At 38.9% G+C, this 14,652-nt stretch overlaps 1 protein-coding gene across 4 annotated transcripts in view; it reads left to right on the forward strand.

The window, feature by feature from the left end:
- The window catches only part of LOC129432078 (thyrotropin-releasing hormone-degrading ectoenzyme-like), a 142,359-nt gene that overhangs the window by 58,533 nt on the left and 69,174 nt on the right, over window positions 1-14,652 (forward strand). The window lies entirely within an intron of this gene.

The following is a 14,652-nucleotide window of genomic DNA, read 5'->3' on the forward strand; positions in this document are numbered from 1 at the left end:
ATTTCAAATTAACTGTAAAAAAATGATCTTACCTGGTAGCCATCTTGAAGTAACTGGTCCATGTGCTTGGTCACTCAAAATCAAACTTTATTAAAATTCTGTATGTGTGCTTAAACTGTTCTCAAAAAGTGTTGCGGAGGATGAGAACATCAGGCATGGACACATCATTTTCCTAATTTTTCTTCATTATTATTATACATGAATATTCAGTAAATATTTTTTTCTGTCATCTAAAGTAGTCTAGCAAAACATCCATTTATTTTTTTTCTTAATATTTTTGTGTTAATTTGATTAAATTACAACAACGCATGTTCAAACACAGCCGGACACATTGCGGTAATGAGAATTTCAGCAGAAAATGAGATAAAATTTACAATTATAAATTCTTATGTTGAAATCACACATTGTGCAAGGTAGAACACAGTATTGTGTTAATTCTGATGCTTTTTAATGTTACTATATTACACATTTTAAAGCTAAAATCATTAGTGCCGTGGTGTTTCAATGGTTTCGTGAGAATCACCCGTACACTTAAAAAAGGTTGGATTAACGTAATATAATTATGACACCTATTTCCACACAAATTAATATATTGATCTAAAAATAAGCTGGGGGAATTGTACCTACAGGTAAAAATTGTTCACTCAACCTATTTGGTTGAAATTAATTTGCGTTAAGCCAACTAACACTACTTGCTTTTGTTGGACAACTAAAAAATGAAAATTTCTTTATTTTTTTACCATATGTAATGAATGGCGCTGACAGGAAGCTTATCTTAAAGGGTAATTCCGGTATTTAACACTTTGAGTCTCCATTTATGGTTTGTTTTGGATGAACTACAGTGATGGACACAGAAATTTTGACAATGGGTCGTGTCTTGAGTTTTTGACTCGTTTAGAAGCGTCTCTTGACTGCTTCAGAATGGAAGTCAATGGCCATGCACAAACATGTCATTAAAACAACACTTAACGTTCATTTTCAAAACTGTGCTACTCACCGAGTGGTTCGTGGTGTTCGTTGATGATTAAAAACAAGTTGTGTAGCGAAATACAGTTTCTGTTGTGTTTTATTTGGCATTTTGTAAAATTCCATTGACTTGTCTTGGAGGACTCATTGCTCGCTGATTTATCACACAGCCGCCGGGAAACAGAAAAGGGTCTATTTACATGTGGTTGTAGTTTTTTCGCTCGGTTTCTCTCAGAAGAAATTTTCCCCATATTTGTAGGGCTGGACCAGAATATTCAAATATTCGTTCTGTGGGTTGACATTCGTTTTTCAGTTTTGAGATTCTAATATATATATAAATATTTTACAGCGTTAATGTGGAGCTTTTGCCAAGCAGGAAGTGCGCTTCACGCTCCCGCTCTATAGGTGGTGCAGAGAGACCAACATCCATAGCCAACAGCCACCAAACGCACACCAGTGAAAGAGATCTCCTCGAACGGAAAAGCGCGCTTCCTGCTTTGGCATTCACGCTAATAGTGTTGTAAATAACGTTCAGTTTCTTGCAAAAACTGATTGATTTGCTTCACAAGATGTCAATATGTCACACAGAGTTATGGGGGATTACTGTTGTATTGGATATATATGCTTTAGCTCTTAAAGTGTGCGGATCGGTTGACTTGCATGACAGAGCACTGGGGTTTCTGCAAAATATCTTCTTTATTGTTCTGCTGATGAAAAAAACCATATTGGATTGTGTAAGTGTTATAAATAAACTTGATTTTGAAAGTATTCCACCGTTTTATTACAGTTTGTTGGACTACGTTCATTCATGCTTCAGACTAAAAAATATAGAGTGGAAGTATATACGCCGTTAGGAGGTATCTGAAAAAATAGTTCCACTATAGCAAATAACACGGATTGAAATCATACATTGCGCCGATATATTTGTTTTTGATCATCAACGAACGCCGCGGGCCACTCGGTGAGTGGCACAGTTTTGGAGGTGAACGTTGGGTGTTGTTTTGGTGACATGTTTGTGCATGGCCATTGACTTCCGTTCTGAAGCAGTCAAGAGACGCTTCTAAATGAGTCGAAAAGTCAAGACACGACCCGTTGTCAAAATTTCGGTGTCCATCACTGTACTTCATCCAAAACAAACCAGAAATGAGACTCAAAGTGTTAAATACCGGAATTATCATTTAATTGAGTAAACTGAGCAAGCAGTTGCTGCTTAACTTGAGTATTTTCAAAATTAAAAGATTAAGTTATGTCAAAGAGTCATCTATTTATGTCAGTATGTCATATAATCATGCATTCTTAATAGTTGGTGGTTTGATCACCACATGATACCATGGACAGTGCGCAATAGTTAAGCAAAACAAACCTTTAAAATAATGTTTAAAGTGTAAACATATATTTTTGTTACTTTAACTTAACAAATTTAAAAAATTTCAACTTATTTTTATAATTTTTGTCAACTTATCACATGTCAAATCTTAAAATATTAGGTTGAATTGACTTGCGTAACCAAGTTGTGCAACTTTATGCGGCATACAGTATAGATATTCAGTATAAGCAAGTCTCTTTTCATGCATGAAATATATGCTCGACACATGGTTGATGTGTTTTTATCTCGGTGTCGAACATAGAATCCTTGTGGCAATAATTGTAATATTTCTTCACAAACACAGCTAAAGTTTGAATGATGATAGTCTGTCTTTGGCAAAGTAAGCATATGCAGTTTAGATTGATCTTCCTCCTATCCATGTGACACGTTTGAACAAGCACTACAGAAGAATTTTGCACCCAATCTTTGATACAGAATGAGCAAACTTTATCTCAGTCTGTCACAGTTTCACTTGCATGTTTTTACTTGGTTTGTGTCTGGAAGCGTAGTAATTCTCTTAACATTGACCTCAAAATAGATTTACAGTGTTTAAAAACGGCTATTTTAAAAACTGTGTGCGCTTCTAAGTGAACATAAGCAAGAAAGAACTCAAGCTGATGCAGAAATGCTATGTGCATGGTGACCCCCAAATCCTTCTCACATCCTGGTCAACAAAACCTCCACAACACTCAGAGAGCAACAACCAGTAAGAGTCAGAGAGAAAGATGACAAGATTCAATTCAACCATCATCTCTGAAAGTCAAGCAGATTTTTCTTCCACATACTGTATAGTTTTCTCTGTAGATACATAATTCATACTGTTCACACTGTGAGAATCCATCTGTGAAACTCCAGTTTCCTATTCTCACCTCCTTGAGAGCCCCTTCAGACCAAAACAACCTGAAGTCTCCTCCAGCTGATCTCAGAGCAGAACTTGTGACGGTTGAAGATGATAACTGATCAGTATGCAGGAAGTCACTTCACTCTCATTGTGCTGCAAATCCTCTGCTGACTGTGCTGCCTTTGTCCAAATGAGCGTGCTTTTCAGGCCACAGTGAACATTCAGCACTGAGTCAAGACACCACAATCTTCTCGGCATTCATATTAAGTTGTGGATTGCATGAATATTCAGACAGTAAAGTAATCAGTAAATAAACGGCACACATTCACATAAGTAAATATATTCACAGAGAGCACACATGCTGTACGATATATACCAGACTATAAACCAACAACCTCACTGAGTGTCAACTGCATCTTTATCCTTTAGTGACACTACTGATCAGGTTTAGCTTTAACAATAAGGTGTTTGTTAGTTTCTAAAAAGCATTTTTGCCCTCTTGACCCTCGTGAAGAAATTAACTTAGCTGCCAATGCCATTCACCCTGAACCATCTGCTATATGAACCCTGTAAATAAGCACAAATTGTCTTACTAAAGGGCTCGTTATAGTCGTGCGTAGGTCCTATAGCGTAGCTGCGACGGCGTAGGTTCTGCGTCGGTTTTCATTTATACTTTTTCGTTGTCCTCCGCGTTGACGTGCAAACACACGCGCAAACCGCTGGTAGGCAGTATCCACGCGTGTATCCACAGTAGCAGCGCGACCGTCAGAGTAGAAGCTGCTTGGCAAGTTAACCCACAAACGAAGAAGAAACAGCAACTTGTTGTGTATGATTTGAGAAGACCAGCAATGATGGAAGTAAATAAACAGCGACTTTTGTTGCAGTTTGAGTTAAATCACTCCTCAACTTGGCTAATCTTTGTTTTCACCGTCACAAACGGAAATACCTATGACGCAGTTTTTTACCTGAGGGGAGGGTTCAGGTGGACCAATCACAGCGCTTGCGGTTCGCGTAGATCTGTCGCGCTGTTCAAATTTTTGCGAGGTGCACGTCAGAACTTACGCACGACTATAAATCGCCCTTGAGTGAGAAAAAACCCAATATAGACGGTTTCGTCGGCCGCACGTGATACACGTCTTGATCCGAACCTTACTTCCGGTTTTGTTTTTTTAATGGTCTGACTAGTTGCTAATCTGATCTCTTGAACAAATGCCTCGTCGAAAATAAAAAATGTTTTGGTTTCCTAGGTAATCTGTGTGTTGTTTTTTTACTTGTTATATAAATAAACTATGTTTAAAGAACTTTGTTATTATTTATTCTTAGCAGAGTTTACCGGAAGTTACGTGTGGACCGCGATAGACGCTTGTTTATGTTGTTACTGCTGAAACAGTCTATATCATAAATTGTATTGCTCGGTCGGTTGGTTGGTTGGTTGGTTTGTTGTATCATTCTTTTGTTCTGTTGCTTGAAAGTCCAATTTCAGCCGAAGGTGAAGATTGTATGTTTGTGTATAAGGGTGTTTATTTTGTATGTGTGTGATAAAGTATATAAAAGTATAAAAGAGTTTCAGACAAGCTAGAACTTCTCCACAATAGTGTAAAAATTATTAGCAAGCTGCTCACCAGAGATACATTTGAGTCTCGAATTGAATTAAAACTTTATTTGTTTACTTATAGGGTGTTCTTGTAGCAACACAAGTTAAAAGCTTTGCAAAATCAGTTTAAGTCGTGTTTATTTTATCTCACTCACATTAGATTAGCCTGCAATGACCATTTACTCTATAGCGGTGCTTTTTAAGCAATAATGTCTATTGATTATACTTCAGGTAAGGGGTTTAGAAAAATCTTTGACTGTAGGTATTACACTTTAAAGCATAGCTCATCCAGACAAAAGTTATACTTATAAGTTATATAGAGGTGTGCTGTTATTTTCATTGATGAAGAATGGAGATTATATCTGCCCTCTTGCACTTCTCAAACCAGGTTAATCTATAACAATCTTCAACAAATTCACTTTTCACATTTTTTTGTTTTTATCTCTGCTTTCTTTTTCTTTTTTTGCTCTTTATGTGTCTATTTTCAACATCTTTCAGGAATGTGTTTGGTGAAACGGGTGATATAAAAGGAAATTCGTCATCTGGTAATATCATCTGGTATATTAAGTTCTCATCTCTTATGGTACATTATTTGTCAGTATCGTGGGTTTGAGAGTCTTTATAACAGTGGAACTGATCTGAGAACAGCACTTGAGTGGAGAACCACCAGCAGACATTTGGCTTAATGGCTGTTGACACTCACACTGTGCAGGTTACATGGCCAATGGCTCATTTCACATCCTGCACGATTAAATGTGAATTTAGATCAGAAATAATTACCGAAAACAATATGACACCGTTCCTCCTGAATAAATAAACTGTATTTTGTTCTGCTGCTGTTATTGTTGTTGTATCTTGTTTCTTATTAATACTGACATTTAGCCAAAGCTCAACAATGTGTTTTGAGTAAAAACTGTTGATTGTGCCACTTGTCCAGTGGCCACCGGTGACTTCTCTTCCGAGGGGCGCAAATTCAATATATGTGTTTGGAGTGTCGTGTGTTGCTCGTCTTGTCAAACAGGATTTTTAGAGACTGTGGCAGTGATGATGTCACACACTGATTAGCATATGTCACGTCATTAGGTCATGTTTTACTCATTGATCTGTCACATTATATTGCATTTTAACACAACTGATGGCTATTTTTACATATTATCTGTTGTCTATAAAATAGTGACTAAACACAACCCAGTAACGACCCACGACCCAGTAACTCCTTGTTTAATCCAATCAGCTCTTTCTTTAACTGCTGCTAAAAACAGTGACATCGTCTGATAAAATCACCATACATTTACATTGAGGCTGTACTGATGTTGCTGTTCTCATCAGTGCTGTTGTGTTATGAGCGCTTTTTTATTTTAAATACGAGCGGTAGCTTTATTGTATATTGCGTATCCTGCAGACAAATTCAGAATTTGTTGCAAATTTCAGAAATATGAGAGGGGGCGCGCTGTTGAGGTGCTGCACGCAATGAGAGAGGGAGGTGCGCTGAGCGCTTGCTACAATGAATTAAGCCGTTTTAAATAGTAAAATAAAAATGTAAATGGGAATCATGAAAAAATCTATTTGTGGCGGTCAGTGGCGGGCCGCCACAGATAAATCAATGTATGGGAAACACTGTGTGAACCATGTGCATCATGCTTGTCAACATACCAGCCTGCTGCACACGTGTGGAAAGGATTTATGATAAGAGACACATGAGATTAAGCGAGTTTTTTGCAAACTTAAGCATCTCTTTTATCATAAACCATTTAGACGCATCTGCAGTATTTTGACATCACACGTGAGGCGCATAAGTTTACATGACGTGCCAAACACATTTTAAAATGATAAGCCACACATGATGGGCTACATGTTGTTACGAGCTTCGCATCGTGCGCCCTCGAAAAAAATCACCGGCCACCACTGCACTAGTCCCATTGAGTGTTAATAAAATGTGTGTTGTAGTTGTGTGCTAAGATTCAGTGCATTAAAAACTATTGTATTCAAACTGGGCAGATAATACAATATAGATAGGTTTTGTGTAGGATTGACCCGGATGGGAGTGAGGTTAAGGGGGTGAATGTAATGAAGGCCAGCTAGTGAGTGAGAGCTGTGCAGTAAATAAACTAGCTAGAGGTCATGGCCTTTAGCCACCTTGTTAGAGCACCTGACTCCCATGCCAGACCGATGAAGTAAGAGCGCTTGCACATACACACAATGAACTGCCTCTTAGACACTTTTCTCTTTTAATTATACCTACAATACATTTACAGTATCAAGCACATGGTTTCCTACTTGGCATAATTCTATGAAAGTTTCTTACAGTGCGGTTCAGTAGTTTCCCATAACTCGGATACTGTTGCTGTGTACTCATAATTTCACAGTTTCTGGGTGTATTTCACTTTTTTAACCCGACCGTTAACAAGAAGACAAAGTCCAATATTAACCAGCAATGGCTTTCTCTCTCATCTAATTACTGATAAAGATGAATAGGAAATGAAGAGCAGAGACTGCTGGAGTGTTTCGGGATAATGTTTACAGCTCACTGATCCCGTTCATAACAATTAAAAGTATGACAAAAATATTTTTGTTTGATTATAGCTTTTAATATTTGCAAGTAAATGCGATTTTATAATTTTGATTATTAGATTATATAGTGAGGTAAATTTGAATTGCACTTCGCCAGGGTTCATAAGTTTTAGGAAAGTTTTTTTGAAGATGAAAGATTCATACATAAAAATCTTGCTTTATTTCTTTTATAGGCAATTTCAGTGCAGGAAGTACAGTGGAAGTCCTTATATGGGCAATTTAACTGGAATAGTGCAAACACACCAACAAAGAGCTGACATGAAATCAACGCCACCAAAGAAGTGTGGTGGTGCTTGTGAGGAAATTTAAAGCTTGTTCAGATTCCCAAAAAAACCCCAGCTTTAAAAATGGATATAGTTTGTTTATCTGGTGTAGCAGCAAAGTTGTGCGTATGTGTTTAACGCTGGATTTCTTTGAAATGGGTCATGAGTCGCACGCAATACTGTAAGTAAAACTGCATCAAATGTCTGTATTTTGTTGGCAATAGGCGCGTAAGTGCATATAATGTAAACTAGGGCTGGGATAAACGATTATTTTTTAAACGATTAATCTAGCGATTAATTTTTCGATGCATCGATTAATCTAACGATTCATTTTATCAGTCCGATTCGACTTCGATTCGATTCGATTCTCGATTATTTCCCCATTAATTAACTAATAGCAATTTATACGCAATATATAATGTTGATTTACATATCTGAATGTAAACATTTCAATATATGTTCATTGCTCTTAAAATTTCAAAATAAAAAAAGACTATACAAGTGCAAAATACTGCATTCTTAGTCAGAGGTAGCATTCAATAAAGCGTTTGCAGCTCATACTGTGCAGTTTAGTAACAGTATAAAAATCTCAAGTTCAAATTACTTTATTTTACATGCATTTATGAGCAAAACCTCTTCGATGTGCCATTTGATGGTCAGTGTAACTTTTATAACTTGATTTGTTTAATCCACATTGTTTTCGTGCTGTTCTAGTCCATTTAATGACAGATATAAACACAATTATAGACTTAAGAAGCACATATATTATTAAATCTCTTTCTCTTAAGTTTGGTCAGATAGATTAGGACTCATTTACTGCTGTACAGAGAGTGAATGAAAGCGCAGTCTTCTGGCAACAGTGACATATTTCATTGCTTTCTGTTAAATTGTTCAAAGTCATGACTGTTTAAAACACACTTCACATTCATGATTTTAAGGTAAAATGACACTTTTTCGCGTCAATCCACGAGCATTTAAACCATAGACAAAGCACTTTAACTTTAATTGAGCATGAGCAGCGCAGCAGAACCGACGCAGAAACGATTGCAGCACTGTTGCTACAGAGCCGCGAGCCCGCGCTGCTCATGCGGCGGGGTGCATGCTTGTTAACATGGGCGCTGAAAAAAACATGCGCCGCACGTACTGCTCACACTTGCTGTGTGAAACCGGCTTGGACTGAAGCCACTCGCGTTGCTACTATTGTACGGCGCCGCCTTTTTGGGTCTGACGAATCGACGCGCATATTTTAGATTACGTAGATTACGTCGACGCGTTGTCCCAGCCCTAATGTAAACGATATGAATATGTAGTGAATCCAGAGATATTGGGATAATGTTTTGTGTGTGTGTGTGTGTGCTCGTGACTTACTCCGCTTGCCGTACACCTCGAAGGGGGTTGGGTTTATTCAAAAAGAATCGGTACAGCAGATCTGTCTTTTATAAATTTGATAAAACTAAAGACTCTTTAGATATACATTTGAAATAAAGTGGATCGATGCTCAAGATTAACATGAGATAAGCAGAAACAGTGTGTGCTATGGGAGGCTTCTCCTTTGTTGTATTCCTGGTACCCAGACAGCCGTGGTTCAGCTGGGAATGTGAAACAGTGCCATGGTGAAAGCACAATATGCCACATCCGCAAAGTAAACTTACTCTGTCTCTCTTACAGGAGGAGTTGGCTGATGAAACATATTTGTGGCCCTGCCCTCTGCCCTGATTGGTAGTCAACACCTGAACTTGATCATTGTTATTGACTTTCACCTCTAAAGACTTCTCTCCTGTAAGCTGTGATTTGTGGATTAACAGAATGGACAGTCAGACAGCATGAGGGAGCTGATACCAGCTGGAGCTGTAATAGCTGTAATAGTGCACCCACACCCTGAAACTGGGATTCATTGTGTTTACAGTTTAAGAACAGGGGACAGTAGCGGAGTTTTCCAAACTGCACAAATGGAAAATGCGGCCAATTGAAACATGGCTGTTTCGCATAAACTCCCATATATCGCAAAAAAAGTTTGTGCGAGCACAAGACAGAAGTGTGAGTTTATGTGGCGCCTTGCGCATGGCATCAAAATACCACAAGAGTGATTCAGGAGTTGACTGCTCCATATGCTTTCGAGTCGCTTTCGCTGTATTTTGATGTCATGGCTGTGGTTTTCAAATTAGCATAACTGGGCTCTGTCTCTATTGCGGCATTGTTTCGGCTTCTTGTTCACACAGAGGGTTTTCCTTGTATCTTACTAGGTCCTCTTTCCGATCCCAGCGATCCCAGAAAATTTACGGGACGTGTTTGTGTTCACACAGAGGCTTGTCTGGCAATTTTACGGGTATTTTCTGGGACCAAAGTGCTGTGTGAATAAGGCTTAAGATTAGGTTTAGAAGTTAAACGTTAAGACGTTCTAAAATTGGGTCAAAAAGGGACGAACCCAACCCACTGGGTTGTAATTAAACACATACTGGGTTGTTTTAACCCAAAATGTAAATATAAATACTTCTGGGCTAATTTAACCCTTTGTCCCTTTTTGACCCAATGCGGGTTGAAAATAACCCATCAATTTTTAGAGTGCAGTAAAATTTCTATACACAACTACAGTATGCAATGAAATGTAGACAGATCTTTATATAGAGTTGGAGTGAACTCTGATCTGAGAGCATCTGTTTGATCTCTCTGGAGTCTTTTCTCCTCAGGCATCACTGCTGTTTTGTGAAGGGCTGCTCACTTCTGCCCCACTGCCTGTGTTAAAAGCTTACATGTGGGGCCAATCCTCAGGCCATCTGATGGTGCTGTGGACCAAAAGTGTGTGTGTGATGAATCTTCTGAAGAACAGCATGTTGGGAATCGGAGGTCATAGGACGCTGTCTTGGTTTAATTTCAGTGTTTGACAGGAATGTGAATGTGATGCCAATTAGCCAACAAACCTGAATCAATTAGGACAAACTCAAATATTCACTAAAGCTCTTGAACAGTGAATATGATAACACAAATGTAGAATTCCTGTCAGAAACGCAAGCCAGAGGCTTTGTAACTACTAAAATGTAAATGTATCAAATACCTAGAGAAAAAGTACTGTATCTATATACTATCTATATACATTTATTGTACTTCTACGGTCTGTCCTTTATTTCATAATATATCCGTACATGTTTTGCGTCAGTACTGAAGGTCTGGAATTCATGGCAGGTTTTTTTGGCCAATGCCCACCCATGAGGCCATTTGACAGACATGTTAAACAACCAATCACAGTTTGTTTTGTCAGACGCTCCCAGTAAACATCTGTTTAAAGCATATCTTTCCACTTTTTAACACCTACAAGCAATTCGTGAGAACCGAACAATAGTCTAAATCGTCCAGCTGCGATGTTAACGTCGGTTGTTTAATATCATAGACTGTAAAAAAAAGATGGATGACGCGACGTCGCCTCCCACCATTGTAATGAATTGAAGCCAAAAATGTCCGCCATGTTACATAAAAACGTCAGTTTGGAGCCAAGGCATGCGCAGAAGGAATCGTCCGTGGAGCCAGAGGCGGAGCAGCGGTATCAAACTTCCCCCCAAACGCTCGCGCGACCAATTCAACCACGCCAATCATAACGACACGCCCCGTTTCTATAGCATTAAATTACTAGCTAAAATTAAACTTGCCACAATAATGAACACTTGAACATATAACAGCGTGATAACAACTACTTGAAAGGACCAAAACCATCTTTCGGAAACTTTTATTGGAAGTGTAAATTTTTTTATTTAGAGCAGACTCCCATTCGTTTCAATGAAGAGGGCAGGGTTTATGACTTGTACTGCAGCCAGCCACCGGGGGGCGATCAGAGAGCCAGAGGCTTCACTTTTCAAGGCTTATGAGGCACACCCGTTTAATATTTGCCCACATACGTGGATGATATCCTCTTCTCAGTTAGATACTTTACTTGATCTTCCATAATCGATATGAGGTGGCACACAGCTAGTACAATTGGATCTGCAGGGAATCCTTGCAGCTGCTGACAAAGGGTCTGCCAGGCTTGGAAAATAATACTCTTCCCAAATCCTGTTGGCAAACAGGTCAAAATATCTCTCTTTGACTCCACTACCTGCCACGAACAAAACTCCTGGATGTCTTTTAGAGAGTCTATGCTGTGAACTTTGCATATTTTTGAGAATCCAATGTTTAGCTGATCATGATAACTGCTCATTATTACCCACGTAAAAATTAACATATCCTCTCTAAGTGGGATACCATAATGTCATATGCCAACCAATCTGCGTAGTGCATCATGCAGAGGTATGCAGAGGTAGTTGTAGTGTCTAGCACACCAGTCTATTGATTTGATCAAGCTAATTTGTTGGTTTACATTATAATGAAATGGTTTTATTTCATTGTCATCCATGAACATGTTTTGGATTGATTTCCATCCGCAGATAGTTTTGCGCAGCACTGCATGCATTTAGGATAACATGGAAACACACTATATTGTAACACTGTACACACTGTAACACTATGATAGTGATTTGTAGATATTTTAATGCAAAAATCGTACACATTGCGCTTTCAAATATGCCAACATGGTGATAAGGTCCAATTTAATTGTTGTGTGTCTCATGACAAATATGCAATATGCATGATAATATATGCAAGAAACAATATGATTGTAACATGAATTCAAATTATGGAACTTGCTACAACCATGTGTGTGTTTATGTGTGTGTGTGTGTGTGTGTGTGTGTGTGTGTGTGTGTGTGTGTGTGTGTGTGTGTATGTTATGAGTTGAATCATACACCATATCTATGCTGTAATGGGAGCAGGTGTGATCTGATAGACTAAATCCTGCTGTGAGTAAAGGTTTATATTCACTTACTCCTATTTTCCTTTCCGGAGTCGCCCCAGGACAGCTCGCCCTAAAACAATATCAAAGAGCAGCAGACCTCCAGATACACCTGAATGTTCAACACGGCACCTCAGGCTCCTGATTGTGTGTGGGAAACATTATGGAGGTTCTGCTCTCTGAAAACACAGGCTGTTTATTTTGATCTTGCCGTTTTTGAGGCGGTTCTCCTGGGTGCATCTGTTCACAATCAACTCAGTCTGCATCGCTCTAGCTCTTGCGCTCTCTCTCTCTCTCTCTCTCTCTCTCTCTCTCTCTCTCTCTCTCTCTCTCTCTCTCTCTCTCTCTGATTCCTTGGCCTCTTTGAATACCAGATATAAGACGGTGATTGACAGAGGTAGAGAAATAAGGGAATTTCTCTAACTTTGCATCATCAAGGTCTTGAAATCTTTCTGGTCAAGGTATAGACAGGACAAAAATATTGAATGGTCATTGGCAAACTTAAGACGGGCCTGGACATGTGCTGGTTTAAGCAGGGGAACCTTCCATGCCATGCATGATTTCAAACCATGACGTCGTAGTGTATTACCAACAGTAACCTTGGAAACGGTGGTCCCAGCTCTTTTCAGGTCATTGACAAGCTCCGCCTGTGTACTACTTGGCTGATTTCTCACCTTTCTTAGGATCATTGAGACTCCACGAGGTGAGATCTTGCATGGAGTCCCAGTCCGAGGGAGATTGACAGTCATGTTTAGGTTCTTCCATTTTCTAATGATTGCTCCAACAGTGGACCTTTATTCACCAAGCTGCTTGGCAATTTCCCCGTAGCCCTTTCCAGCCTTGTGGAGGTGTACAATTTTGTTTCTGGTGTCTTTGGACAGCTCTTTGGTCTTGGTTATGTTAGTAGTCGCATTCTTACTAATTGTATGGGGTGGACTTTACTAACATTTTAAGTGAACCTATTAGCATAATCCAATTAAAGACAAGGTACCTCTTTGAAGGTTCTCTCTCTCTCTCTCTCTCTCTCTCTCTCTCTCTCTCTCTCAGAGGTTTGGCTGTGTAATTGCAGTATGAGTTGGTATGAAAGTCCAATTTAAAGTCCCTCATCCATATAGCAGACTGCTGTTCACTTGCAAAACTGTCTTTATATCAACAAGCCGTATCAGTTGCCATTATAATTGCATCTTCCCTTTAAAAACACTGCTTATGTTTTCAACCGAGAGGAACATGCAAATAAGATGCGCACACACACACACACATCTTGTCTAATCTTGTTAAACAGTTCCTCTTCTCTTTGGCTAAGTATTAGATCTGAATTGAACAGCGCCAGAGGTTTATCTACTTCTGTTCTCATACAGTATGAATCCTTCCTGACACAGAGCTGATGAAGGTGATTGCGTTTAAAATAGCTGATCTGCTGTCTGATACATTGACTTCAGATATGAGCTATTTTAAATATGTTTGGAGGGAAAAGTGAATAATGAAGCTGATTGGCTTAATTTCTCAGTGTTTAAGAATTCAAAAAAATTTTTGCAGACCTTCCATGAGGAAAACACGTTTGTTTTAAGATAGACAAGATGTTCATATGCAGGGCCGGCGTCAAGGGGGGGCATTCGCAGGCAGTGCCCCCCGAACAGGTTGTTGTGCCCCCCCTACAAAGTTTTTTTATTACTTTAATATATATCAAGAATAATTAAAATAAATTAAACATTGAATGTTTCATGACTTGTAATGTAATCAAATGAGGAAAATATAGTTGATATATGTTTTCTTTAATTAAAATAGAACAGTTTCTCTGATTGGATGTATTGCCGTGTCTCACCTGTCTTACGTCTTTAGCATATTTGTGACTTGATACTAACAATGTGTTTTTTCGCGGCATTTTATGGATCGTGTAAAATATGGATATTAGATCATTTAGAACGAACCAGCACCGCCTGCTTCATCTTCATGCAAACGCAGACTGGCTAAAACTCAGAGATTAGAGGTCGAGGTGGAATTTACAAATCTACAGGACACTGTTTTAAGGAAGTTTAATGTTCTTAAGTTAGCGTTGTTTTAAATTACGTAAGCTTAAATGTGAAGTGTGGCTATAGACCGTTAACAGCATTACGACGTGATTATGGTAAAGCGGCTTTTTTAAAGCTAGGACGCGGTGTACGCTGCCCTATGAAACCCATTCATTTCAATGGCTTGCGCCGCGCGAGGGCGGTTTGTTGTTGCGTCGAGCCAAGC

Source organism: Misgurnus anguillicaudatus, chromosome 1 (genome assembly GCF_027580225.2).
Source record: "Misgurnus anguillicaudatus chromosome 1, ASM2758022v2, whole genome shotgun sequence".
In the NCBI taxonomy this organism is placed as follows: domain Eukaryota; kingdom Metazoa; phylum Chordata; class Actinopteri; order Cypriniformes; family Cobitidae; genus Misgurnus; species Misgurnus anguillicaudatus.